The sequence below is a fragment of the Canis lupus genome, chromosome 24 (assembly GCF_003254725.2).
Source record: "Canis lupus dingo isolate Sandy chromosome 24, ASM325472v2, whole genome shotgun sequence".
In the NCBI taxonomy this organism is placed as follows: Eukaryota; Metazoa; Chordata; class Mammalia; order Carnivora; family Canidae; genus Canis; species Canis lupus.
Window position 1 is genome coordinate 14,563,044 of NC_064266.1, and position 27,545 is coordinate 14,590,588.

At 36.6% G+C, this 27,545-nt stretch overlaps 1 long non-coding RNA gene across 6 annotated transcripts; it reads right to left on the bottom strand.

The window, feature by feature from the left end:
• Window positions 1–1,277: 1,277 nt before the first annotated feature.
• On the bottom strand, window positions 1,278–21,437 carry LOC112673367 (uncharacterized). Of its 6 annotated transcripts, XR_004808813.2 has the most exons (7): window positions 21,334–21,437; window positions 20,689–20,864; window positions 20,049–20,151; window positions 18,209–18,293; window positions 9,362–9,452; window positions 2,909–3,172; window positions 1,278–1,473 (listed from the first exon to the last, which is right to left on the bottom strand). It is a non-coding gene; the product is annotated as an uncharacterized LOC112673367 (long non-coding RNA). The 6 variants fall into 6 exon arrangements; XR_007405502.1 differs by lacking the exon at window positions 18,209–18,293; XR_003144755.2 differs by lacking the exons at window positions 1,278–1,473; window positions 2,909–3,172 and adding an exon at window positions 7,414–7,583.
• Window positions 21,438–27,545: the final 6,108 nt, after the last annotated feature.

The following is a 27,545-nucleotide window of genomic DNA, read 5'->3' on the forward strand; positions in this document are numbered from 1 at the left end:
ATGCTAATTTCTCTGCCTTTACACAATGTTCCTTCTTACTCCCGCAGCACCTGAACATATCTTGGCAATTCTTCCTTTTGTGGAATGTTTTCTGACATTCACTTAGAGGTCACTAAGAATATGTATGTAAATGGAAAAAATAATTGGCACATATGGAGAATGGAAAAGATAACTAGCAGAAATTCAGGACTATTTTCCATTTGGAAAGATCAACTTCTGCCATCAAATAGAGTTGGTCAGATACTTCTGGTTGGTTCCTGCTGACTTGTCTTTGTTTATATTTAAGGAAATATGGGAAGAGTTACTAAATTAGCTAGAAGACCATTGAGCATAGGCCTCAGATTTCTATTATCTATAAATATTTATCAAGCACACGCCATATGTCAGGCTCTGAGGAGAATGTGGCGGTAGTATGAGACACTGGTGTTGTACTTGGAGCTCTAAAGCTAGAGGGGAGGTAGGAATAGCATTCAGCCAGTTGAGTCACAATGAGACAGCTGTAATATGCTTTGGCATTTGTACAGTTAGAGACTTCATAAGGAAGCCAGCGGGTCTTCATGATGGAGATAGAGGCCTTTGGAGATGACTAAGGAGGAGAATGTGGTGAGACGCTGGGAAGAGTGGACATAATGAGCAGTACTTCTTAAACTGCTGAGTGGCCTAATGATGTTTCTCTGTTGGACATGACCTAGTGCCTCAGCTCCAGCCACAAGTGCTCTTTCCCCCTCCCCTGAGGTCACTCCTCCATGCTATGGGAATCATTGCAATCCTCTGCTACTATAAAGACAACCCCCTTACATGACAGTATTTGTGCAGAACCTTGCTGAAATGAATATCAAAAGAAACTTTGAAATGGAATAGGAATCACAAAAGAAGTGTCCAATGTGTTTGCACATGATGAAAGTGTGTGTGTGTGTGTCTGTGTATTAGAATAATTTTGCAATTTGGGAACCAATGTGTGCCACCATTCTTCTCACCAGAACACCTTTTATATTCTAATTGTAAGTACATAGACTTCCATTCTTGTCCGGAGGAGATTGGTACAAATAAGAAAGCCTGGGTTCAAATACAAGTTCCCTTACTTATTAGGCATTAGATCTTGGGCAAGACACTTGACCTCTCTAGGACTCATGTCAAAGAATAATTCAGAAAATTTTAGTTGTCTACATGCAAAGGTACTCATAAGGGAGAACAGTTATGGTCATATTTTTTTTTTATTTTTTTATTTATTTATTTATTTTTAAACTTTTTATTTATTTATTTATTTATGATAGGCACACAGTGAGAGAGAGAGAGAGAGGCAGAGACACAGGCAGAGGGAGAAGCAGGCTCCATGCTCCGGGAGCCCGACGTGGGATTCGATCCCGGATATCCAGGACCGCGCCCTGGGCCAAAGACAGGCGCCAAACCGCTGCGCCACCCAGGGATCCCAACAGTTATGGTCATAAATGAGGAAATGAAAATAAATGGATTCTAAGAGAAAGGAAGAGGGAAAAGGAAAAATTGCAGACAATCTAGGAACAGTAAATTTTTTTTTTGAACAGTAAATCTTGCTTTCACGTTTGTTACTATTATTATAGTCCTTATTTGGCAACCAGGAAAGAGGCCACCATGGTCATGGGTTCTATGGCTTTGAGCCGAATGTTTAGGGTCATTTATAGCCACAATTTCAGTTGTTGATGTATTTGTAATACTCCTTCCACACCAAAATACCCCTGAGGTTTAAGCTGTGAAGAATTACATGATGGACAATTTTGGGTGTCTATCCTTCTGTTAGTACTTCTGTCTTAGTTAGCAAACACCTATACCATGTACTGCATCATGATTCCTTGCTCAATTTCCTCACCTATCCAATGAAATTACTAATACCATGTCAGTGGGTTTTTATGATGGCTAAATGAGATATTGCATACAAAGTCCTGAAAATGATACTTGGCTCAAATAGTAAATGCTATTTTACTATGATCCCTGTCATTATCGTCATTATCTTCATTATTACTACTGAATGATCCTGATTTATACTGCATTGAAGAATTATTTCAATTTCAATTGTCAAATCTCTTTAATAACAGCACTCTTTGCCCAGGAAGCACATCTCAAATAATCAAAATATTCTGGTATTTAAGAGGAATTCTTCGTGGACCTAGATCTAATTTCCATTCTCTTTCCACTCTGTGATGGCATAAGGCATTTTCAGAAACATGCCAGAGTCAAGTCTCTAAAGGGAGAGCAAACTGTGTGCACACATCATCCAAAGGACCTACAGCAAAATCTTCAAACCAGTCATTCCAGATTGAAATTCCATATCATGAGCAAGGAGCTCAAACTTTTTCCCATCTTTCACCTTAAAGTGAAATGGACCTCACCTGTCACCATTCTGGCTAACTTCTCCAGTAGAACCCAGGGTCTACTTTTGGCCAAAAGCCTTGACTACATCATAGGAGAAAATAATTGGTCCTAGAGTGTTGTTTGTCTTCCTTTGTTGTCCCTTACTTCATGAGAATCAGTGGAAAAGAAATGACAAAAGCAACATGTATTTATAATACATTTGTCTTTCAAAACCATTGCTTGTACTTAGTTTTATTTTTTTATTTCTGGCTCTGTCTGAACTTCTCTTGGAAAAGTTATTGCTCCTGTCCTGGAAGAGTCCATGAAATTCTATTCAATTTTCCAAACTTACTTTATTTCTTTTCTCTCCTTTTCCCCTTCCCTTCCCTTCCCTTCCCTTCCCTTCCCTTCCCTTCCCTTCCCTTCCCTTCCCTTCCTTTCTCTCTCTCTGTCTCTCTTTTCTTTCTTCTTGATTCTGGAGGTAAAATTTAAAAAGGATTCTTGTAGGACACCACTATTTATAATGAACAGTTATGACAGATGCCTTCCCTCCCTTGGGCACATTCAAGGTTTCACTTACTTTGCCAATTACCCTGGGACCTTGCTTCTGATTTCTTCTGGAGAAAAGCCATACAATGGAGTTGTTGTTTGATCTTAAATTCTGCCTCGCTGATAGTTCTCTGACAAAGCAGGAGGGAAAGTCCTCACTGAAATCTGGTTCTCCTCTCTTAGTATTGTGTCAGAGGATAGATAGCAGTGGTTCATTTCAGTACCAGAGGTACATAGAAGAAGGTCAGAGATGCAAGTAAGACTGTGTGACTAACGTGCATCGAACATCGACTATCTGTAGGGCAAAACACAGGAGTCATATGTTCATTGATTTGTTTATTCTCATACCAGTCCTACTTTACAGATTAGAAATTTAATGCCTAGAGAGTTTAAATATCTTTCCAAGAAGCAGATATACAAGTGTTTCTGTGTGCTCAGATGTATCCCCTCTTACATACTGCTTTTTGATTTTTAAGGTACTAATCCAGTCATCACTTGAGGAAACATTTAAATAATTTGCTTGAAGAGTAGTACAATCTGAATATATTTTCATTAGCTATCAATTTTGTGTATTTTATCATCTCAAGTACCTTATTAGAAGCTTCTGAGACACTGAATTAAGCTGAGATGAATTGAGTTCTTAGGTACTCTTTGGAGGACTTGGTGATGCTGATTATTCCTTCTCTTTGTTTTCACCTAGGATGCAGTAAATGCTTACTCACTATCTCATTTCCACAATTATCTCATCAGTGAAGTATTCCATTATATATGGATTATATATATATATATATATATATATATATATATATCCATCCATTTATCTGTTAATGGACATCTGGGCTCTTTCCATAGTTTGGCTATTTTGGACACTGCTATTATATACATTGGGAGCAAGTGCCCACTAGATCACTGCATTTGTATCTTTGGGGTAAATACTCAGTATTTCAATTGCTGGGTTGTAGGGTAGCTCTATTTTCAACTTTTTGAGGAATCTCCATATATCCAGAGTGGCTGTGCCAGCTTGCATTCTCACCAACAGTGTAAAAGGATTCCCCTTTCTCTGCATCCTCACCAACATCTGAAGTTTCCTATTAATTTTAGCCATTTTGACTAGTGTGAGATGGTATCTCATTGTGGTTTGATTTGTATTTCCCTGATACTGAGTGATGTTGAGTACTTTTTCGTGTTTCTATTGGCCATTTGCATGTCTTCTATGGAGAAATGCCTGTTCATGTCTTCTGCCCATTTCTTGATTAGATTATTTGTTCTTTGGGTGTTGAGTTTGATAAATTCTTTATAGATTTTGAATACTAGCCCTTTATCTGATAAAACATTTGAAAATACTTTCTCCCATTCTGTCTGTTGTCTTTTGGTTTTGTTAACTGTTTCTTTTGCTATGCAAAAGCTTTTTATCTTGATGAAGTTCCAATAGTTTATATTTGCCTTTGTTTCCTTTTAGAGATGTGTCTAATAAGAAGTTGCTGCGGCTGAGGTCACAGAGATCACTGCCTGTGTTCTCCTGTAGGATTTTGATGGATTCCTGTCTCACATTTAGATCTTTCACCAATACTTTCAGGAATTTTTGAGCTCATTCTGGATTGTTAAATTACCATGACATCAACTCCTTTTTGACCTATGACTGTCTTAAAAAAAAAAAATCACACAATGGAGAGGATATCTGACTATTATCAGGAAAACCTGCATTACCTTTGTTTTGTTGTTTTGAATCTTTTGAAACTTGGGCAGATTACAGAAACCCGGTTTGTACACGTCGATTGGACATAGTGTCACCAACTCTGCTGACCTTACAAGGTGATTGTGAACATTAAATATTCTAAACCATGTGCTTTGGGGAAAAGTGCAAAGAGCTTTCCAGTACAGTGATTTTATTTCATTGCAGAGTCCTTTTTCAGGCCTTTGACAGTTTTCCTTTTATAAGGCCATGTGTTTGGAGTGGAACCAAGAGAGACAGCAAGATTCATTTCTACTCAAGAGTGTATTTACTCCATTCAAAGTTACCCAAAGAAGCCCCAGTTCATACTCAAATTGGAATTAAGGAGTAAGATTTATGAGGAAGTTTATTGCTTGATTATTCTGTGAAAATTAACAGGACTGTAGTTGGAGCAGCAGTTGTAAGTGGGAACAAATCTTTGTTATCACAATAGTCAATACTGTTTTGATTTAAGAACATGGCAGATATAAATCTGGGCATTACTAGTTCAGGAGTGAGTTGACATTATTTGTAGATGTACCTTACATTGCTCTTTGTGTATTCTGAATGCAAGCTCTAGACCTTCATTTATCCAGATGAGTTTAACAAATGACTGATGTCTGACCTGAGTTTTTGCCCTTTGATGAATGAAGGCAGATACATTAATGTGTGTTGTTGCATAAACCACTGAGAGAAATGACCCTATAAATCCCAAGCAATAAAATGTATTACAAAAGAAATAGATCATGGAGTAAAGACAAGTTAAAAATGCATTTTTTTCATGATTTGTAAAACATCATATTGCCCTGACTAATGTTTTAGAGTTTTAAATGTAGCTGGCATCATGCTAAAAAATACATCAAATGGCCTCTTGTCTTTATGTAATATCCAAATCTAAAGAGGCTAGAACCCAGTGATATAAAAGGGCACTTGTATGTGTTGCATTACTGTACTTGTGTCTCAAGAAATATAAACCTTTTTAAAAAATATCCTGAGCCAACGAGGGTGACTACATTAATTTTGAAGCTCTATACGTAGAATAAGGCAGTTTATTCTCCAAATGAACCACTGCCTGCTCCAGATCAGTCTCCCAAACTCTCAAGGTCCAGATGCAGGGATAACTTCTTTATGAGGCTATTTTCCAACAACTGAAAGTTAAGCATGCAAAAAACAGGACCGTCACTTCTACTCTGTCTCCATTGCCAGACATAAACAATGATGTAAATCCAGTAATGTGTCAGGTGTTGTGTTCTGGTGGATATTACGGTACCTGCCAGGTGTAACAGAAATGCGTGTTGGGGTCAGATGTACAAGATTTGAATTTCCCTGACACTAGAGTGACTATGCCACCCCCTTCAGAATGCTCTTCCTCCTATTCCTTAGTCAAAATTGGCATCTATCATCGGTATTGCGAAGAAGCTGACAACCTAGAGAGAAGAGACAACATACATGCACAAGTGATGATAGCACAGAATTTTCACGATGCTATAAGAGATACAAAAAGAACTGGGAAATCTGAGAAGACAGAACGTCTTTCCTTTGTGGGTAAAGAAGTAGATTAAAAAGTGCTTTATTAAGATGACAATGTTTTAGCTGGAATGAAAAAGATTTGAAAGATGAGAAAATTTCTTACAGGTGAATGTGGTGAGAGGACATTCCAAGTTGAGCAATATATTCAGCAAAATTTGGAAGGAAAGGATAGGTGTTGTTTTGCCAACCTGAAGTTCTATAACATGTCTGTGATGTGGGACATTGTTACTCAAAGTGTGGTCCACGGACCAGCGGCATCAGAGCAACTCCAGTCCCACTGAATCAGAACCTACATTTTAACAAGGTGAGTCATATATAAACTGAAGTTTGAGGAGTGTTGGTTCAGGGTGCATGAAGAGTATCCACAAAAATCATATCAAACAAAAAATAAAATGCTAATTTAAAAAGGTCCTTAGGAATTGTCTAGTTTGACATTTGGTTGAGAAAACTAGTTTACAAGTGGTTGATCCTGATGGACTTGAGTTTTTTCCCCTCACACCACTCTAGCTCCTTTTTCACTGCACCATATTCACAGCCTTAATACCAGACTCTAAGTTTTAACATGCTGTAGTAGGACATGAAGAATAGTTGAGGATTTCTGATTAGATAAGTAAGAGAAGAGTAATTGGATTTTAGGGAGATAAATCTAGTGGTATATTTTGGAATAGACCAAAGGGGAAAGAACCAAAGCTAAGAAGATATTTAAATAGTCTTACAGAGGATCTAAAGGAGAGTGAGAGGTAGAAAAATGAGAAACACGTGGAAGGTGATATATTCTCCACTTACGTCATTTATCTAAAGCTTTTGGATATATTTGCCTCTTTCTCCCTTGATTCTCTCCTTGTTCCAGTACATCATATAAAAAAAAAAAAAAAAAAAAAAAACACTGCAAAACCCCACCAAAAGTGGGTTCCACCAACCCACTTTTCCCTAATGAATATTTAATAGTTTCCTATTAAATAGGCCAACAGTCAACTTACCTACAATACTTGATATTCAACCCACCAACCACAGTTTGCATGACATTATTTCTGCCAGGAATATCTATGCTTTTGTTTACTAATTAGCTAGGTCAAACCATTCATTAATTCAATCACTTACCCAATGATCTGTCTATATCACACATATTTAATTAATCCCATTGTGTTCTAGGCTCTTTGCTATGATGGACCATATAATAGACTCATTTTCATAGAATTTAGCAGTTTAGCAGTTATGGGGATTCTGTCCAGTATTGAGCATACTGCTAGCTAAGTGTACAAGATAAATGAGATGTGGTACCTCACCTTAGACTGGCTCATATTCTTGTGAGTTGTGCTCAAGATGGAAATAGTGGGCCCAATCATTTATTGAGACTGCATAATATGGTCTGTTATTCATGGATTTTGTTAATCTGCAACTGCTCACACATACAAGCATATTATGTGGAAGAGATTGTCGTTCTCTGTATTCATAGCAATAAGTTCTGTTCAAAGAGGGAAAATATTAAGATTCTTTTAAAACCAATGTCAAGATCCATCAATTTTGATCTATCAGGTGATAAAAATGCAAGACAACTCCTGTAATTATGCTAAAAAAGCCAAAAATCATATATTCTACTGGGAAGTGCTGGTAACACTATCAGACTTTTAACATATTATTTTTTGCATAAGAAAATTCACAGAAGTAGATCCCACTTCAGAAGGACTTTCACTCGTATTGTGTATCTGAAGCAAGAGTCCTTATGCTGTAGGTATTGAAGAACTAGAATTAGTCATGTGCATTGCAGGCCCTTGTAAAATATGAATGAATTTCCTCATATTGGTCAAAATACTAATGATGCTTTCTCATTTCTCTCAGATTGTCCTGTGTGCTCATGTTTTATTTAACCTTCACAGGAATTGAGGAAATTTTTGCTAATCAGTGGTAACACGTAGTAATCTGGTAATACAGATTGATGATGATTTTCCAAGGAACAAAACTCAGTTCTCCAACTCTCCAGTCTATTTAGTTAAATAGTAGGAAATCCTCTGAAGATTTACAATTGGGTGTAAGAACTTATCTCTTTATAGAAGCTGATGTTGTTGAGCAAATTTTTTTTTATTTAGTTCTGAAAGAATCTTCTTGAAACCTGTGAGATTGGAGTGACCTGGTACAATTTGAAAATACAGCTAGGAGGTATTCCTCTTCCCTTGGATTTAGTATCAGTCCATGTTGTTGGGAGAATGAATGCTATTTTTGGATGTTTTAACTTGAGCACAGCTGGTTATCTAGGCTAAGTGTCCCTTTTAAGTTCAAGAAGTTCCATATTATGCTTTGACCTTCTGGGATAGAGAATAATGAAGAACCAGCATACACCAGACTACACCCAGTTCTGCAAATTACTTGAACAGCAGAGAAGAATAATGACTCCAGGGCATGACCTTGAGGACTGGATGTATGTGATAAGAAATGTCCTGAGTGAGGAATCCTGGACATGCTCAGAGGAATAGAAAGATTTTACTTAGCATTATTGAGATGATGTGTGGAAGGGGAGAGTGATATGTATTTTTAGAGCTATTCTCTCATTTTCTTGCATTATTAATACCTTACATTTACTGAAAGACACTTTCAGTCCATGACTTCATTCAGTTTCCAAAGAGACTTGATTTCCTCTTTAAATTCTTTCCCTAAGTGAATGCTGAATTCTTCCCCAAATTAATCTATTTTTTATCCTTTTAAATTTCCAAGTTTTGAATAGCACAGATGAATAATTTATATGTCAAGAATGTTTTTACATCATAGTACTCAGAAAACATAGTCTCAAAATACCTAAGTAAATATCAAGGAAAAAGACACAATAATGAGAGATATTTTCATCTTCTGTTTTCTATCTTCTTATCTTTTCAAATGAGAAAAATAGGACAGAGTACTTTAAGGATGTTCCTTCTTCCATAATTTTCCTTCTCTTTAGAGAAGTCAAGTATTTCCTGCAGTTAGTTTTATTAAATAAAAAGGACAATACCACAAAAGCAAATACAAAGGAAAAACTCAGAAAGCTATGTCTTTCCTTCCTTTCTTTTAGACAGGAGCAGCTAAAGTAAGACATAGAGCCCATGGTTGTAGAGGTCAGGACAGAATTTAAAGAGGTTGAGCAAGGTTTTTTTTGAAAGGCAACAGTCATGAGCTACAAACAGAATTCTTTAAGAAAGCAGGGCAGGCTCAAAGAGGTAGTTTATTAAATGTATTGGAATCTGTTGGGGGAAAAATGATCAGATACCTCACCTGGAGATGACTCCTCGTCATCTGTCCACAAGTTCACTGGCTTCCAAAAGGCTGACTTTGGACCTGTGTCTATGAGAAAGTTTCTACTGGACTATGGGGAAATCAGAAAGACAAACAGAAAGATTAAGTGGCCTTTCAAAATAACACATTTATTCAGATTTGAGAACCTTCCTTTATTCTGACAATATATATATTTTTAAGATTTTATTTATTTATTTATTTGAGACAGAAAGAGAGAGAAGCAGAGACAGAGGCAGAGGGAGAGAGAGACTCTCATGCAGACTCCCCACTAAGTGGGGAGCCTGACATGGGGCTTGATCTCACAACCCTGGGATCATGATATCAGCTGAAGTTAGACACTTAACAGATTGAGCCACCTAGGTACCTCTATTCTGACAATATTTTATGGGTTAAGTTGCCATTTCTTTTTTAGAAATGCTGGCAGAATTTGGCAAAATTGACATCTCACCTCATTTTTATTTTCAGTCTCCTTTCCTATCTCCCATCTCCTTATTTCTGGCCCTTAGATATCTTTCTTATTTTACCTTCTGATTCTCTAATACTACCTTCTTCTTCTCTATCAATACTACTCCCATCTTTATTGCTCTAGGAACAATTTGAACATTAATGGTCTCAATCATTGGTTGGCTAGATCAATGATTTCAGACTAATTCTTCAGATGTGAGAGTTCATTATTTAAAATCTTTTTCCAAATATTTATTTTGGAAAAATTATACACCTACAGAAAAGCTGCAAAAATAGTAAAACACATCCCTATACCTTGAAACAAGATTCGCCAACTTTTAAACTTTTCCCTTTGATTTAACTCCCTAAGAGTTCATATTTCATGTTAAACATATTCAGTGGAACCTGAACATACATAAGCTTTGATTATATTTTTATTCATTCAAGTTAATGATAACACTTTCTGCAATAGATTTGGGAAATAAAGCAAAACACTCCATCATCCCCCCAACCCCATCTCTCAGGAGTTCCAGGTGCTCAGGGAGAAAGGTCTGGAAAATCTCATTGAAGTATTTTATACTGAAATATGGATGGATTCTAACCATCTGAAGTAGCATTTGTACTTAATAAGTTGAAGTTGTTAATCTACTTAAATTTGTAACAGAGGATACATATGTTAGATGATACATTTGAGGAGGAAATTTCTGGTGATGCTTGCCTCCTACAGCCCGAAATTATGTCCTCTGGGCCTTTCCTGCCATGGGATATGCATTTTAACTGAACGCTAATGTTCCCTGTATTACTTACTAACTTATCCTTGAAAGTGACTCTGTGGTCTACATGGGACAAATAAAAAAAAAAAATGGGGCATATTCTTTGAAAATCAGAGCTGATCCAGGAAATCCATTTTGTGTTTGGTTCTTATATCTAAATGTTTAAGTGATATAGTCATCTCTTTGGGATAAATTATGGGTTGGAGAAATGGGCAAATATTTGCAACCACAAATCACTAATCTAGGTATGGGAAGGGCCCATGTATTTCATAAAGCAAGGCATGCCTGTGTTCCCATTCCCCACAAGCATTTTGGTTAAATGTGAATCAGAGTTTGGGCTTCCCCTTAGACTTGTGCCTCCCAACACAGCTGCAGGCTTCTACAGAGGTTGTGCTGAAGAGTGATCCTATCTGATGAACCACAGGATGTCAACAAGACACACCCATTGTCCCACATTTGGCAGTCTCTAAAAAAAGAACGTAGCAACGAGCTTGCTGCAAGCCAACCCAACCCTGACCATAGTAATAGACTCTTCCAAATGGGTGCGGCCAAGTGGATCACATTGAAAAAGAACAGGCCCTAGGATAAATCCGAATTAAAGAAAAGCAAAACAAGGCTTAACTGTCACAAAGAATGGAAAGGAGCTGTGGACCCTTTCATCTTCACTAAGGTTTGAGAGGGTGTTGACTGCACAATATTGTTCCAGCCTTAAGCTTTTTCCTTGAATTGAGAATCTTAAGAATGAGAGGAGGTGGTTTAAACTCATGTTGGCAATACCACACCTCAAAATCCAGGATAGAAAAAGACTCTTAAATTGTAGCTTGATGAGAAAAGCCCTTTTAATTTGGACTCAGGATAAAGAAAAGGCCATTTCCCATAATTGCTATTCATTTTAATACACAAAGAAAATAGGAGTGTAGTCTTCTCTTCTGAAAGTGTACTGTTTACACACACACACACACACACACACACAACCCAATCAGGAATTAATACTAAGAAGTAGGCATAAGACTGCATGACAATTATAGATACATGTGAATATATACATGTAAACATAATGTTATTCCATATCACATATGCAGGGTAAATAAGAAATATACACAGTATTTGGAAAACAGTTATTACTCAAAGCAATTGTGTAATTTCAATGAAGGCTATCAGCAAAAAGATAGGTGTGTACCCATGGTTTGGGAGCGTTTTCTGAAATATCAAAAAAATTTGGACTTGTTTTGTTTTGTTTTTTTATTTTGTGGTTTGAGTTCTAGAGCTAATTTATTGTGTTTTGGAAGTTAAAAATTAATCTAGGTGAGTATATCTGATAAATCCAAGGTATCTCTTCCATCTGTCTTACCATGCTCCTCCTCCTCATACCCACTCTAAACTAAAAGGCAATCTTTGAGTCTTTTCCTCCATCATCTTTCCCATTCAGGCAGTGAGTAGGTTTTATGCTTTTTCTCTTCCAAATGTTCCGGGTAGCCATTCTTTTTTCTATTTAGATCACCACCAACCAGTTCAGAAAAAATAACCCCCACCCTTGACCACAATATTCCACTGGGTACTCCTTCCGCAGTTTCTCAAACTTCAAATCTTTTACTTAGTTCTCAGATCATAGTAATGGTATTTAATCACCCTGACTTTGCACATGTTAATCTTCTAATAAAAAATCTGTCACTTCATATTTTGTGCAGCACCCAGTTCAATATTCTTGGCCTCGTTTCCAAGGCCCCTTATTGTTTGCTTCCACCACAATAATGCAAATTTTGTTTCTACTACTCTCTAACACACACCACACACACTATTGTTGTAGTCTATGTTTGTTCAACAAACTCTGGACTAAAATGATAATTTTTGCCTAACATCCTATACTCTACTTTTCTGGCAACACAGTGTCATCTCCTATTGCTTTTCTGAATCCTTGCCAAGTTTTAACCTACATAAAACCAGTGTTCTATGAAGGCTGCTATGACTACAGTAATGCTCATTTATTGTGTTTCTGGGCTAAACTTTTCACCAACGATAAACTCAAACACATTATTCACACCCACATATTTTTTTCAGATGAGTATGTCGACCAATTAGATAAGGAAGATTCTTTGAAGAAAGTGACCATGCTATAAAAATTAATTTCCTCATTTATGTGTCCTAAAACAACTAGCGTAATGCCATATCCAGTATATGGAGTTTGATTAATGGTTATTTTGGAATAAATTAAGATTGACTATAAATTGAATATTCATAAAAAAGAATGTCATAGAACCAGTTTCAAATGTAGTTTAATTCCAGAAAAACCAAGTTTTGACCTTCATATGCAGTAATACTAAAAGAAATCCTGTCATTTTCCACTGTATTTTAGAGTTTGCTAAGAGCCTTCCCATGCAGTTGTATGCTTTTCCACATGGAAACACAATCGGATAAGTTTTATCATTATTTCACAGAAAAAAAAAATGTGATTTGATCAGTATCATGCCCTAATCCAACCCTTACCCAGGGATCACCTTAATATTAATCCTGAACTAACCTAAACTCTACTTTAATCCTCATCCAATAGTAGGTCCAGCCTCAGACTGAACCCAAACCCTAGGTTTAATCCTAAACCTAACTCTAACCTCCCCTAGCCTCACCTTAAACTAACACTAGCCCTAATCCTAACCCTAGTTTCCCAAATCTAACAATAATCCTAATTTAGGTTCTCAACATACCCTCAGCCCCTAATCATAGACCTAATCCTAATCCTAGCCCTAACCCCAGTCCTAAACCTAACTGGTAGGTTCACATGGGGAGCATGTAATTAAAACCAAGAAAGTCTACAAAGAGAAGCATGGACAAAAGAGGGATCTGGAATGTATCTGAATGTATATATGCAGTACCAGAAACATTTGAAACATAGCCATTATTTTTTTCGCAGTAAATTCTAACTTTCAAAAAGAGGGAAACTCAAGCAAAGGAAGCTTTTCTCATGAATATATATATATGTTTATAACTTTTCTCAGAATGCTTTTTGATTTCATGACAGACAAATGAGAATCGATTTTTCCCACATGCAGAGGTCTGAGGATTAGCCTTAACTAAAATAGGTGAGATGAATTTAGACTCGGCAATTCCTACTTACTGTTGTAATAAGTGGTGAAAAACAATTCACACACTTGAGATTGACATGGTAGTGAGTTTAGTAGTGCCTCCCCAAAATATAAGTCCTTGTCAAAATCTGGAACTTGTGAATGTCACTTTATTTTGTAAAGAAGTCTTTGCAAATATAATTAATGTAGAGATCTCGAGATGAGATCACCCTAAATCCAGTGACAGTGTCCTCATGAGACACACAGAGGAAAGGAAGGATAGAAGAGGAGGAGGCAGTGTGACCACAGAAGCAGAGATGGGAGTGAACTGGAAGCCCTGCCAGCAGCCACCAGACACTGGAAGACACATGGAACAGAATCCCCCCTAGAGCTTCAGAGGGAGTGCAGCTCTGCCAACACCTTGTGAATTTTTAGTCTCCAGAATTGTAAGTGAACAAATTCCTGTTGACTTTTAAGCCACCAAGTTGTGATCATTTGTTATAGCAGTCCTAGGATACTAACAAAGTTGACCACATCATGCCATGGTATGAAGAGGTAGGGACTGTAAATTTGCTGGGCAAAAGTCCCGTAACAAACCATTAGGCAAAGAAAGCTTAATCAGAGAAGAGGCTGCTAGTAGTGAGGCTTATGCTCTAAGGAAACTGGATTGGGGTATGAAATTTTTACATGAAGGACAGTCTATAAATTTTCCATCTTTACCACCTACTACAAACTACATGAGACACTAATTAGGCAAAAATAAAACAAGAAGGTTGCTCTTCTTGAGGATTTCACAGACACCAGAGGGGAGATAGATGTATAATTAGGTAAAATATAAAGGAATAGTTTGGGCAAATGAGATAGGAACCCAGGCGACTTCATCTACTTAGAAAGGTGGAGAGTGAAGGGGAGGGGAGGGTATTACAGAGAAAGTCAAAGTGGAAGTGGAATGTTAGTCAATTTTCAAAGAATGGCACTGGAAAATATGTAGAACTCAGCTCCAAATTTGCTTCCATATAATATGCTTAAATTTATTAAGTTGACTTTATTAGCTTCTTCATTTCATATGTGTTTGTATTGTCCCTTTTTTGTCCCTCTTTTAATGTCAATATTTTTCATTATCAATTCTGCCATTTACAGAGATTTAAAACTATATGGATGATGCTTTTTTTTCTCATCAGTTATTTTTCATATGGATCTTATGGGGTAGGTAGAGTAAGCTGCAGCAGTGATTCCATTTTAGAGATGCCAAACAGAGCTCAGACTATAGCTATGAAGTCCCAAGTAGTTTGGGGAACTTTAATGTCCGATTAGGAAATGCTACTGGCACAATGATTTTCCTATACGATGGCTCCAATCATTTCATGTACGTGCTCAACAAATCTCAACTTCTACCACGTAACCTGGGACTGGTATTCAAGGACCTCTACCAACTGATTCCTTTCTAGTTTCATCATGGATCCCAACATGTCTCTACTTGGACCTTCCATTAAATGTGTTTTTCATAATTTTGTTGTCGTAATACTTTTTACATGAATTCCTTAAATTGTCATGAAATCGTGCATCATCTTTAAGGAAAGAATTTGTGAGTCTTAATTGAAAACTTTCCTCCCTCGTCTCTTCCTTCAATATATATTTATTTAGCTTATCAAGTGCTGGATATGGGGCTAGGTCCTAGAGATATTAAAAACTCACAAACTCCTAGCAATGAACTACTTGTCTCTAAATCTAATGGACATTTTTCTTGTTCTCAAAATCAACACTTGCTTCTCTCACTATAAGTCTAGCAAATAATCTACTTGATGTCAGGGGCCACCTTTCTTTTGCTCTTCTGCTTGTTTTCATTCTTCTATGTCTGGCACATGGTAGGTATTCAGTAAACTTGAATGAAGGAATTGATAAATACTGAGGTTAATATTTGTATTTATCGAAGAGAAAATATGGCTGTTTATTTTGAGAAAAGAATAATCCGTCAGAATCTTCAGATTTGCATGAAGGACAGAAAACTCATGGGCAAAAGATAGACTCAATGTAGAGTAGTGGATGGCTTTCTCTTCCTCTTCCTAAGTAACTGACTTGGAGAGGACCATTTGTGGCAAGTATCATTCGACTCACTCAGAGGAAACTGGAACTGTTGAACTTTAGAAATGAGGAGGAACGGATCTTAACATTTCCTGGAAACAGGGCTAGAGATCAGAAGGCGATTGCTCATGTTAAACCACCGAGGAAACATTTACCTTTACCTTGTAATTAATTTTAAAATATTTATTTATTTATTTGAGAGAGAGAAAGAGGGAGAGAGTGGGAGGGAAAGGGACAAGGAGAGACAGAATCCCAAGCAGATGCCTTGCTGAGATCATGACCTGAGTGGAAGCCAAGAGTTGGATGCTCAACCAACTGAGCCAGCCAGGCACCCCTGCACTTAGTTTTTTCAATTGATATTTTATATGTCCACATTAGAACAGTAAGTGGCAGGTTTAGGTTACCTGTATCATTGATGTTCAGGATTATTTTAACTATACCCTTTTTGTTAATTAGAAGCTTTCATGGATGCATATACAAACCCAGTGAAAGCAGAGATGCTCTGTGTGAAGGGTGGGCTGAGTAATTCAGTGGTCTTAGGTAATAGGGCTTTTGGTGACGTTCTATTGGTGCCGAAGAAAGCCCAGCCTTCATAGCATTCAGTATAAAGACCCTATAGTAGTTTATAAGAGAGGATATGAAAATGTTGATTAAAGGGTACAAAGTTTCAATTATGCAAGATGAATAAGTTCTGGAGATCTACTATAGAGTAATGTGACCATATTGTATTATATTGCAATACTGTATTGTATGTTTGAAATTTGCTAAGAAGTTCCCACCAAAACACACAAAAGAAAAAGACAACAGAGGTGGTAACTATGTAAGATGATGGACATGTTAAATAGCTTGATTGTGGTTATTTCACAATGTACGTGTATTTGAAAACATCAAGTTGTACACCATAAATATATGAAGTTTTTATTTGTCAGTTATATCCCAATAAAGCTGAGGGGAAAAAGAAAAAAGAGAGAGAGATGTGAGCAAATATCAAAGCTTTCAATCAGTGGGCACTTTAACTATATATGGCAGAACAAAACATCTCTTGTGTTGCTCTATTCTCTGAAACCATCTGCAAATAAATAAAAGAAGCAGAAAACTGAAGATCCTGAATGCTCCAAACTCTGGGAAAGAAAGCATTCAGACTACAGAACAAAGAAATGCACAAATCATTGAGAAATTTAAAAATACAAAGGAACCATTAAAAACAGAAATTAAAGCATAAAATAATAATGGTAAATAATAATGGTGGAACCAAGAAAATACATTCATCTTAGCAATAAATACATATAAAATAAACACTTGTTAACAAAAGAAAAAATATTCTCAAATTAGATTTATAAAGTCAGAACCTTACTAAACTCTTTAAATGGAATGGATTTGAAATGACTCAGGTAGGTCAAAAGTAAATACTGGGGAAAGACACAGGAGAAAGTAGCAAAGAGCAAGGATTATAATATTTAACTATTAAATTCAAGTGACAAAGATGGTGCTTCAAAAATGAAAGTAGCAACGACCACAATGAAGGTGTGTTACATGTTTTTCAACCAAATAACAGCCTCAAAAGCTGAAGGCAAAACAAGCCCAAGTGTAAAGAGGAAATAAAATATTGGCAGGAGACTTTTATCTACTTCATTCAGAGCAAAACATACTAATTGTGCAAAATAGTAAAGATATTTAAGAAGATATAAGCATATAAATAACACACTTAATAAAATGTATCAGGATACATAATCAGGAAAGCAAACAGCTCTTCTTTCATGTACCCATGAATTAGTTACAAAATTGCACTTTATATTAGTTCACAACAAAATCTCCATGGCATTGATTCATAACAAAAGAGAAATCAACCACCACCAAAATGTTAAAAAAAAAACTTTCTAATTCACTGTTAGGTCAAATATAATATCAGAAATCAAATTACAGCATACCTAGAAAAATAGGGATGGTAAAAATCTATGCATCAAAACTAAGAGCAATTTAAAGCAATTATCAGAGGTAAAATCCTAAGAAATCAGAGAGGATGGAATAATCCAACTACACAACTCAATATCTGACCCAAGAAATGTTTCGAAAGGAGAACCAAATGAAAACAAATAATACAAATTTGCAAACGTGAATAAATCTGAGAGCTGATTCTTTGAAAAAGCTAACAAAACAATGCATTAATTTAAAGTATCAAGAAAATAGAAGTATATGAAATTATAAAAAAGAATTGAGAAATAACCATTGATATGGAGAAAATAACAAGTATTTTAGAGAATGCTTTTTCTCAATTTTATGCAAATACTTTTGAGTATTTGGATGAAATGCATAATTTTCTAATGAAAAGAAAGTAACTTCAGAAGAGATAGGCCAACCTCTGTAGAATAAATTTATGCAGCTGACAAAAAGGGACTAGGCACCTTCCCCTGTCTCTTCCTCACATAGATGACACAATTTTACTTATTGTTAAAAGATAAACTGAGACTTACTATGATGTTTATCTGATCAAATAGGCAGCATCGAACAGGAAGTGGTTAGAAGAGTCACACTGAACAGGAGCTAGGGAGGAAGACTCTGACAGTAAAAGTGGAAGTAAAGCAAGGAAATTATTACCGTTATAATTTTAAAGATTTATTTTATATATTTGAGAGAGAGAGAGAGAGCACTGGGGGGGAGGCAGAGTGAGAGGATCTCAAACAGATTCTGTGCTGAGCCACAGAGCCTGACTGGGGGCTTGATCTCACAACCCTGAGAACATGACCTGAGCCAAAATAAAGTAAGTTGGAATCTTAACTAAGCAATGGAAGCTCCCCTCAAGGAAATATTTGCTTGGCTATAACATAAGCAATTGCTTTAGTTGGGAAAACCTAGTTGGGTGTTTGTGACTGGTAGTCCTGAGATTTTGATTTCTTAACCTTCAGGCATTTATAGGCTTGGGAATGGTTTACTTATGTATGATACTAAGTCATTAAAGCCACTTCAGTCTAATAGCCTCCTTGTTTAATTAATTTAGGATTATAAACATACAAATTCTTTCAAACTATTGAGAAACAGAACTTTAAGATTGATTACACTGTTTTAGACCTCAAAGAAAGAGAAAGAGAGCTTCCAAATTGCTATTATGACATAAAAATAACATAGAAAAAGCTAACATCACAATAAAGAAATTATGGAAACTATGATCAATTACAAATATGAATGCTGGAGCACCTGGGTGGCTCATTGGTTGAGTGTCTGCTTTTGTTTAGCTCAGGTCGTGATCTCGGGGGCCCTGGGATCTAGCACCACATTGGGATCCCCGCAGTGATCCTGCTTCTCCTTCTGCCTACATCTCTACCTCTTTCTCTGTGTCTTTCATGAATGAATGAATGAATAGAATCTTTAAAAAAAATGTGAATGCTCACATACTGGTATGCTATTAAGTAAAATCTAGCAGCACTTAAAAATGTATTAAAACTCTAAGTGGAATTGCTCAATCAGTAAAGGCAAAGATGTCCACTGACAATATCATTATTCAGAATTTTTCTGCAAATAAGGGCAACTGTGTGGCTCAGTAAGTTAAGCATCTGCCTTCAGCCCAGGTCATGATCTCTAGGTCCTGGAATGGAGCCCTGCATCGTCGTTAGGCTTCCTGCTCAGTGGGAACCCTGTTTCTTCCTCTCCCTCTGCCCCTTCCCCTACTCGTACTTTCTCTCTCTCTCTCTCATGAATAAATAAAATCCTTTAAAAAGGAATTTTTCTGTAAGTATAATAATAAATGTGATATGAGGTATTGAAATATACATTATATATGTTCTCATATTATTTATATAACTATATGCATGAAAATTTTGGGAAGGAATGGTTATCTTTGAAGTGGAGGCTAAAGACCTGGGGTGGAGAAAATCTTGGCTATCATATCTCATCAAATTAGTCACTTTTTATTATAAGACATATCATTATTCAGTGTAATACTAAAAATAAATAACCTTGCCAATTAAATTAAACATTATGGATTTTGATAGTATAATTTTAAATAATGATTCTTTTATTTCAGAAATTTTAGAATATGAAAAATCTTAGGATTTAAGAAAATTTGTGTTATTATGTGTTTTGTTAGTCCTTAAAATTTTTACAAATATATTTGTTACCTTTTTATTGATAGCTATACAACCATTTTAGCATTACCTTAGGACAAAAAGAAAACAATTATTGAGTTTCCTCAAACTGCATTCATTAGGAGTTCATTTTTTTTTCCCCTCAGTTTCTGATCTAAAAGAGAAACTGGTAATGGACCTTTAACCCCCTTTATCTTTATCCCAGTTCTGAGGAGTTTTAATATCTGTTGACCTCTCAGAGGAGCCTCCTGGTTTCCTGGGCTTTTCAGGACCGCATGTGCTCATCTCTGTTCTCCACAGGACCATACTCAGCTCTGAGCTCTGACACAAGGAGGCTGGGAGAAAGAAGAATCAAGAGGTGAGGAGTAGCCAAATCCTGTAGGGTCTTAAAGTAGTATGAAAAATTTGAGTTTTCTCTTGTCAAATTCATTAAGCTGAGGAGGTTGTAATGCTGTGGTGGCTGATGTAGGAAAGAATGTTAGGGTTCAAAGCTGCTGGCCAAGAAAGAATTCTTGAGATGTCTTTCTTGCAAAAAGCTAGTTTTATTAAAGCATGGGGACAGGACCCATGGGAAGGAAGAGCTGCCCTAGGGTCATGAGGAGTGGCCCATTATATACTTTCAGGTTGGGAAAGGGTTACGGATAGGATAGCACAAATCCCTAAAGAATTTTGGAAGCAAGGTTTCCAGGACCTTGAGGGGGCTAGCTACTGTTAGGAAAGGTCATTTAATACAATCTGATAAGACCTTAGGCGTGAGACCCTTCAGATGTCTATCAGTGGGTCATATGCTTGGAGGATGATTGCCAACATATATCTTGGGGAGGTAGAGATAAAGTTTCCAAAGGAATTTTTATATGGTAAGGTAGACTTACAGGGTCCTGGGGTTCCTGCTAAGATCGCCTTTTGCTCTTCATGAAGTGTCAACATCAAGGCAGTTGAGTTCATAGAGGAAGGTCACTCTGCCTATTTTAAAGGACTTGTCAATGGGTTGTAGGTGGTAAGGAAATTTAATAAATGCTCTTCTGCCTTTGTTTCCCACATCAGGAGCCTGTGTAATAAGCAAGGTTAAATCTAAGAGTGCTTCAAGGTTTCAAAACTGAAATGCTGAGGACAACCAATCACAAACTACCAAGTAGGCTTTAAGCTATAGCCAAACACATAACTTCACTGCTCATCTTCCACACTACTCAGAATCAGTCTCTGGGAAAGTTCTGTCAGTGGAGTCCTCCTAATAACTTTCCATTTGGCACTGCCAGATTCAAACTGATTTTTGCTCAAATAAACTCTTCAAATGTTTCATAAGCCTGGTTTGACCTTTTAACACTCTCAAGGGAGATTTTTAAGTAGTGACTATCATGATTAGATTTTTATGACAAAATCCATGTTGATGGGTAGAAAACATGGTGACTGCGGTGTGGAAATCAATTAGAAAAACACAAAATGGAGGTCAGAGACTTAAACTCAAATTTCCAGTCCCAATTTGCTTATGTTCACATTCACTCTTAAGTGGGACTAACCTTGTAAATAGGGAATCCACTCCTTTAGTGGGTTAAGTTTAAGGCATTCTGGGAAGCTGGAACCTGAAACTCAGCTCCCACCACTAACAGTGCTGAACTCTGATCAGCTTATGTCATAGAACCATTTTGTGACCTTAAGGATGTACTTTTTATGAAACACTATTGTGACACTGAGATCTTTTGCTTTGGGAGAATGAGTTTAATAAATATTTCTTAAATTCCTTAAGGGAATATATTAAAGGACATAAAGACACTAGGTTTGACACAAATTAGGTGTTCAGTTAATCTTAAATGAACACATGAAGGAGTAAAATGAAGACAGGAATGAATTAGAAGAGATGTGGGGAGGGGACGATGGTATTGGCAGGGCCAGTCATTGTCTCCGAGAGAGAAAGCCATCAGGTTCTGCACTTAAATTCTTATCCTTTTACAGATTTGCTGAGGCCAATCCTGCTATATAAAAATACTTTCTATCCAAATACAGCTATCCAATAGCTATTGGAAATATCCCAGATCATTAAACAAAATAAAAGAAAGGAACAAAGAAGTGAGAGGAAAAGTTCAATGGATATTCATATAGGTATAGGATGGAGAAGTGGTTGTATTTAAAAATAGAATAGTCACAAATGAAATTCTAGATTCCCTACTTCTCCCCATTCTGTTGCTTATATGATCTTTATTTGTTAAACTTTGCCCTATATTTGTCTTCATGGTCTGGGTTTAACCTGAAGGAAAGAGGAGAGGAAATGATGTCTTTTCCTTAAAAATATTCCTTACTAAACACTGGAACTGGCCCAAATTGCCTGGGATGCAGGGTCCTTATGAATCCGGGCTCTATTTTTGAAAGTCAAAAGGATTCCAGGCAGGCAGGTTTGGTTTAGATAAGCATCCGGATTTGGGGATGGTTATCTGAAGCCCTGCCTGTCATTACATTTCACAGCAATGAAAGAACATCTACTCTTAGGTTCTGAATCAGTGGAGAAGAGTCAATGAACATCTCAGCTTGTTTTCTTGCCTAAGTCACTGTAATATTTCCCAGATTTGCACTTTGCCTATTTATGTGTGTGAATATCAGTGTGTGATCAGTACTTCCCATCCTGTTTGTAGATATATTGCTTCCTGCCCTCTTAACTAATCCTTAAAATAGAGGTCAGGATGAAATATGTCCTTGTTTCTCATGAAGGACATTTTAGTGGCCAGAGTTCCAGATTGCTGAGAAACTAAAATAACAAAGGGAATTAATTGGAAGTTATCACAATGAGCTCCCAGGTCACTTAAATTGAAGGATAACTATCAGGAAAAGCATTTAGAGATAAAGAGTAAGAATGAATATAGTCAGAATGAATTAGCTACAAAAAGAAGACTTTCTGTGGAATTAATTCTAGGGCAGCTGTACCCTGTTTCAAAAAAGTTAACAGATATAACTGTGAACATAAAACAAGGCTTCAGGATGGCTCCTAAGAGGCACATGAAGTTCTGTTTCTCAATCCTGGAGCAGTTACACACATATGCTCAGAGAAAATTCATCAAGTTTATGATATGTACATCTTTATGTATATATGTTATATGTTAATAAAAATTAACATCTGTTAACTGTTTGGAACAACTACAGTAAATTTTCACTGAACATTTCAAAACAAAAGCCCATTTCATATCCCACTCAGCACCTATTCCTCAGTTAATTCCCTCAACATTCTTCTCCACCCTGGGTTTTGGAGTATCTAATCCTAGAATTCTGGCAATATCTATCGGGAAAAATGGAAAGAAAATGAGTCATGGGACTTTGTTGGATTTCCTTGCTGTTATATATGGAAGAGTCAGGATGATAAAAGAGACATCCCTGAGTAAAATACATTTGAAAGTGATTCCATAGTGTTCTCACCTGTGGTGGCTACTTGAAGCATTAAGAACTGCCATTATTGCTTATGCTAGAAGGGTGGGAGTGCCACCTTTATGTGTGAGCAGAATGTGGACAGCTGTACAAAAACACACTGCAGGAGTTAAGATCTAGAAACCTCTTTTTTTCATTGCTCCTGGAGTCATTTTCCTATCCCATGTGTCTCTTGAGGTAATTAGTCTAGTGGACTTATTATTGGTTATGATTGATTTCTTCCAACTGTTGTCTTTCCATTGTCCTAGAAACACAAATCTTTATCTTGCTTCTCCACTGGTTTCCTTCATTCCTCAAGACTCTGGTCACCATTCTAGTGCAGGTGTCAAGGCCAGTACAAGGTCAAGTGGTCTAAACAGAAATTTCTAATTCAATCTATAAGTAAGTTTCATCAAGGGATCCAAGAACCCCTGAAATTCTATGCAAATACGTGTATGCACACTTGTGCATTTTCTTGATTGTAGGTCTCTAACATTTATCGCAATCCTTCAGAAGTCCATAGTGCCCTCCAAAAGTTTAAAGACTACAAGCATAGATTCTTTTTGGCATGGTCTGGACAATTTTATTATATATTTCCTTTTATTTGCTTTCCTATTAAGCCAATACATTTTTATTGTGGGGCAAGGTTTTTCTGGTTCCAAATACATATACCTACTTCTCTCACTGGTCCAGATTCCTTTTAGAGGCAGATACAACTAATCCCTACTTGTCATGAGTATTGACAGCTATCAGTTTAGGACTGTCTTCTTCTCCAGAGAATTATTCTCCATCTAACTGTGAACTTCTGCTCACAAGATGAGAACAGCCTATATCTAATTACCACTGTCATAGAGTACCAAAGGCTTGCCCCCATGTTAAAAGAAGGTGCCAGATCTATGGTGAAGTTCACACTCTAGTGGTCTCTGTGGCTCAGGCTGGAATTCAATTCCAGTTGAGACCACATCCTTGCTTAGTTGCTTCTTCTTCCCCATTCTGCTTCCTTTATTCCCTTTTTTTCTGAGAGCACCTAAATCCACGACTTAGGCTCTGCTTTTGTAGAACCCAACTTAAAACAATAACCCATGCTTCTAAACACTTAAACTACCTTAATGTAGTTGATTATCTTCAAGAGCTACTGGTCTAATGTGACCATTGTATGAGGCCATTAACCTCAAATTGGTTCTGTGAGACTAAAAATTTTATTATGCTCTTGGATATTTTCTTGGCCCGTTTCTTTGGAAATAGAAATAACATTTTGAACATAAACTGTGGGTGGCAATTGCTATTAGGACCAACTCTAAATGAAGATAATTTATTTCACCTTTTCAAGTTAACCAGAAATGGAATTACGTTCTATCTACTTCTGTTTATCATAGTTACTACTTCTCTCCTCTGTTGTCCATTTATGCAAGTATCAAGCCATGTTCTTAGATGACAGTTCATCTTGCAAATATGATAGGGCTAGCCTGTTTTTGGAAGAGCATCCAAAATTTGAAGGCAGGCAAGTTGTCTTGGCCACTCTCACAATTTGGCTCATTCCTTGGATGGGCTAACAGGTGATATACTCCTGATCACCTGTTGATGGAGCATAGGTACTGGGCTATAATAAAATAACTCATTTCATGAGTTCTTAAAATATGCTAGGGCCTGTGCATGCATTATCTCACTTAAGGATCAAAACATTATTATCATGCTCAGTACTCCATCCCCCCACCACCTCCCTTCCAGCAATCTTCATTTTGTTTCCTACAGTTAAGAGTCTCTTATAGTTTGTCTCCTTCTCTGATTTTGTCTTATTTTTCCTTACCTTCTCCTATGTTTATTTTGTTTCATAAATTCCACATATGAGTGAAATCATGATATTTGTCTTTCTCCAGTTTACTTATTTTGCTTAGCATAATATCCTCTAGTTCCATCCACAATCTTGCAAATGGAAAGATTTCATTCTTTCTGATGGCTGAGTAATATTCCATGGTATATGTATACCACTTCTTCTTATCCATTCATCTGTTGATGGACATCTGGGCTCTTTCCTTTTTTTTTTTTTTTTTTTTTTTTTTGGTGGGGGCTCTTTCCATATCTTGGCTTTTGTGGATATTGTCACTATAAACATTGGGGTTCAGGTGCCCCTTTGAATCATATGAGCACTGGGTGTTATATGCAACTGATGAATCAGTGAATTCTACCTCTGGGACTAATGATACACTGTATGTTAATTTAATTGAATTTAAAAAAATAAAAAAAATAAAAAACCATCACTATCATGCAAGTACAATGATCTCCATTTTACAAGTAAGAGCCTTAGATATGCAAATATTGTCTGCATAGTCACAAAACAAGTGGCTGACAGAACTAGGATTCAAAAACAGATCTTGTTATTTAATCCTTTGCTCTTAACAAATTATACTTTGCCTCCAGAATCTGGGTGCTATGCATCTGCCACTCATTTAATGAGAACCAATAAAAAATGGGTTATGTCAAAAGGTAAAGGTAAGAAGCCAGCACAGTGTAGAAGTGTGACATGGATGTCTGCAGGACTTTTAACACTGGAAGTTCTGTTTCAGTATGGATAAGATCTGGAGATTATGGGGGATACTCCAGCTTCAGGGAGTCTGAGTTTTTGTCCTACATGATACTAAAAAGTCTCAGAGTGACTCCTTTTTGCATCTTACCTCCGATTTGCCTACCCTTCCTGCCTTCTTTTTCTAAGTCTGAGATGCATGGAAAATAATTTCCCTTTAATCCTGGCTGTCATGTGATGGCTGCTGTATATGAAGTTGGCTGTGTAATAAAGTTGAGTGTTCTTCAATCAAATCATCAACTTCTATAAAAAATTCTCTAGGATTCCAACTGTTGTTACAAAGCCAGAAGTAGTTAATACTTTTAATTTTTTAAAAAATAGATGAACAAAAAAAAAAATAGATGAACAGGGGCACCTAGGTGGCTCAGTAGTTGAGTGTCTGCCTTTGGCTTAGGACATGATCCCGGGGTCCCAGGATCAAGTCCTGCATTGGGCTCCTCACAGGGAGCCTGCTTCTCCCTCTGCCTACGTCTCTGCACCTCTCTCTATGTCTCATGAATAAATAAATAAGATCTTAAAAAAATAGATGAGCAAAACTAAATCTAATTTCTGTTTCTTGAACTATGTTTACATAAATTGAATTCATTTGAATTCAACCTACCAGAAATGTATTTTTGTGCAGTTTTTGGTTAAAATATGTATGACTGGATATTATTTCTCCCATTTTTGTTTCTTGATGCCTTAGGATTTTCTGAGTATGTCAGTCATAGGCAAATTGGATCTCATCATATTTAAAACTTTCCTTTTGTGAAAGATCATCTTAAGAGAATTGAGAGACAAACTAGAAACAGGAGAAAATAAGTGCAAACCACGTATTTGACAAAGAGCCAGTATGGAGAGTATATAAAGGACTTTCAAATCTCAAGTTGAAAGACAGACAATCCTGGACATTTTGCCAGAAAATGTACAGATGGCAAATAAATATGCAAAAAGGTGTTCAACAGGTCCAAGTCTCTGCTCCGCTGTGTTGGGTATACTTGGACCCAAGCTCGAGCTTGTAAATAAACCCTCATGGGTTTGTAAAAAACAAAACAAACAAACAAACAAAAAAAACAAACAAAAAAAGGTGTTCAACATCATTAGCTATTTGGAGAATGTAAATTGAAACCACAAGGAGATATTAGTATATATCTATTAGAAAAGATAAAATAAAAAATAGTGATAACACCAAATGCTGGTGCAGATGCAGAGAAACTGGATCATTCATATGTCACTGGTAGAAACAAAAAATTGAATGGCTAATCTTGAAGAGAGTATTACATTTGCTTAGAAAATTAAACATGTGTTTACCATATGATCCAGCATTACGCTCTCGGGCACTTAACTCCCAGAAATTAAAACATGTTAACATAAAATCTGTTTACAAATATTCATAGCTTTTTTCATAACAGCCTAAAGTGGAAACAGCATACATGTTCTTCAGTTGGTGAATGATTGAACAAATGTGGTGCATACATGGGATAGGATACTACTCAGCAATAAAAAAGAGCAAACCATTAATACACACATCAGTGTAGATGGATGCTCAGTGAATTGTGCTGAATTATAAAGCTAATTTCAGAGGGTTACATATTCCATGATTCCATTTGCATAACAATCTTGAAATGACAAAATTATAGAAATGGAGAAGAGATTAGTGATCCTCAGAGGAAAGCAACTTTTAATAGAATTACAAAAAGAAGGCAAAATGTCTTGGCCTATGAGCTGGGTTGAAGAATGAGGAAATGGCAAAATTATGTTAACCTTTTCTCTCTTCATCTT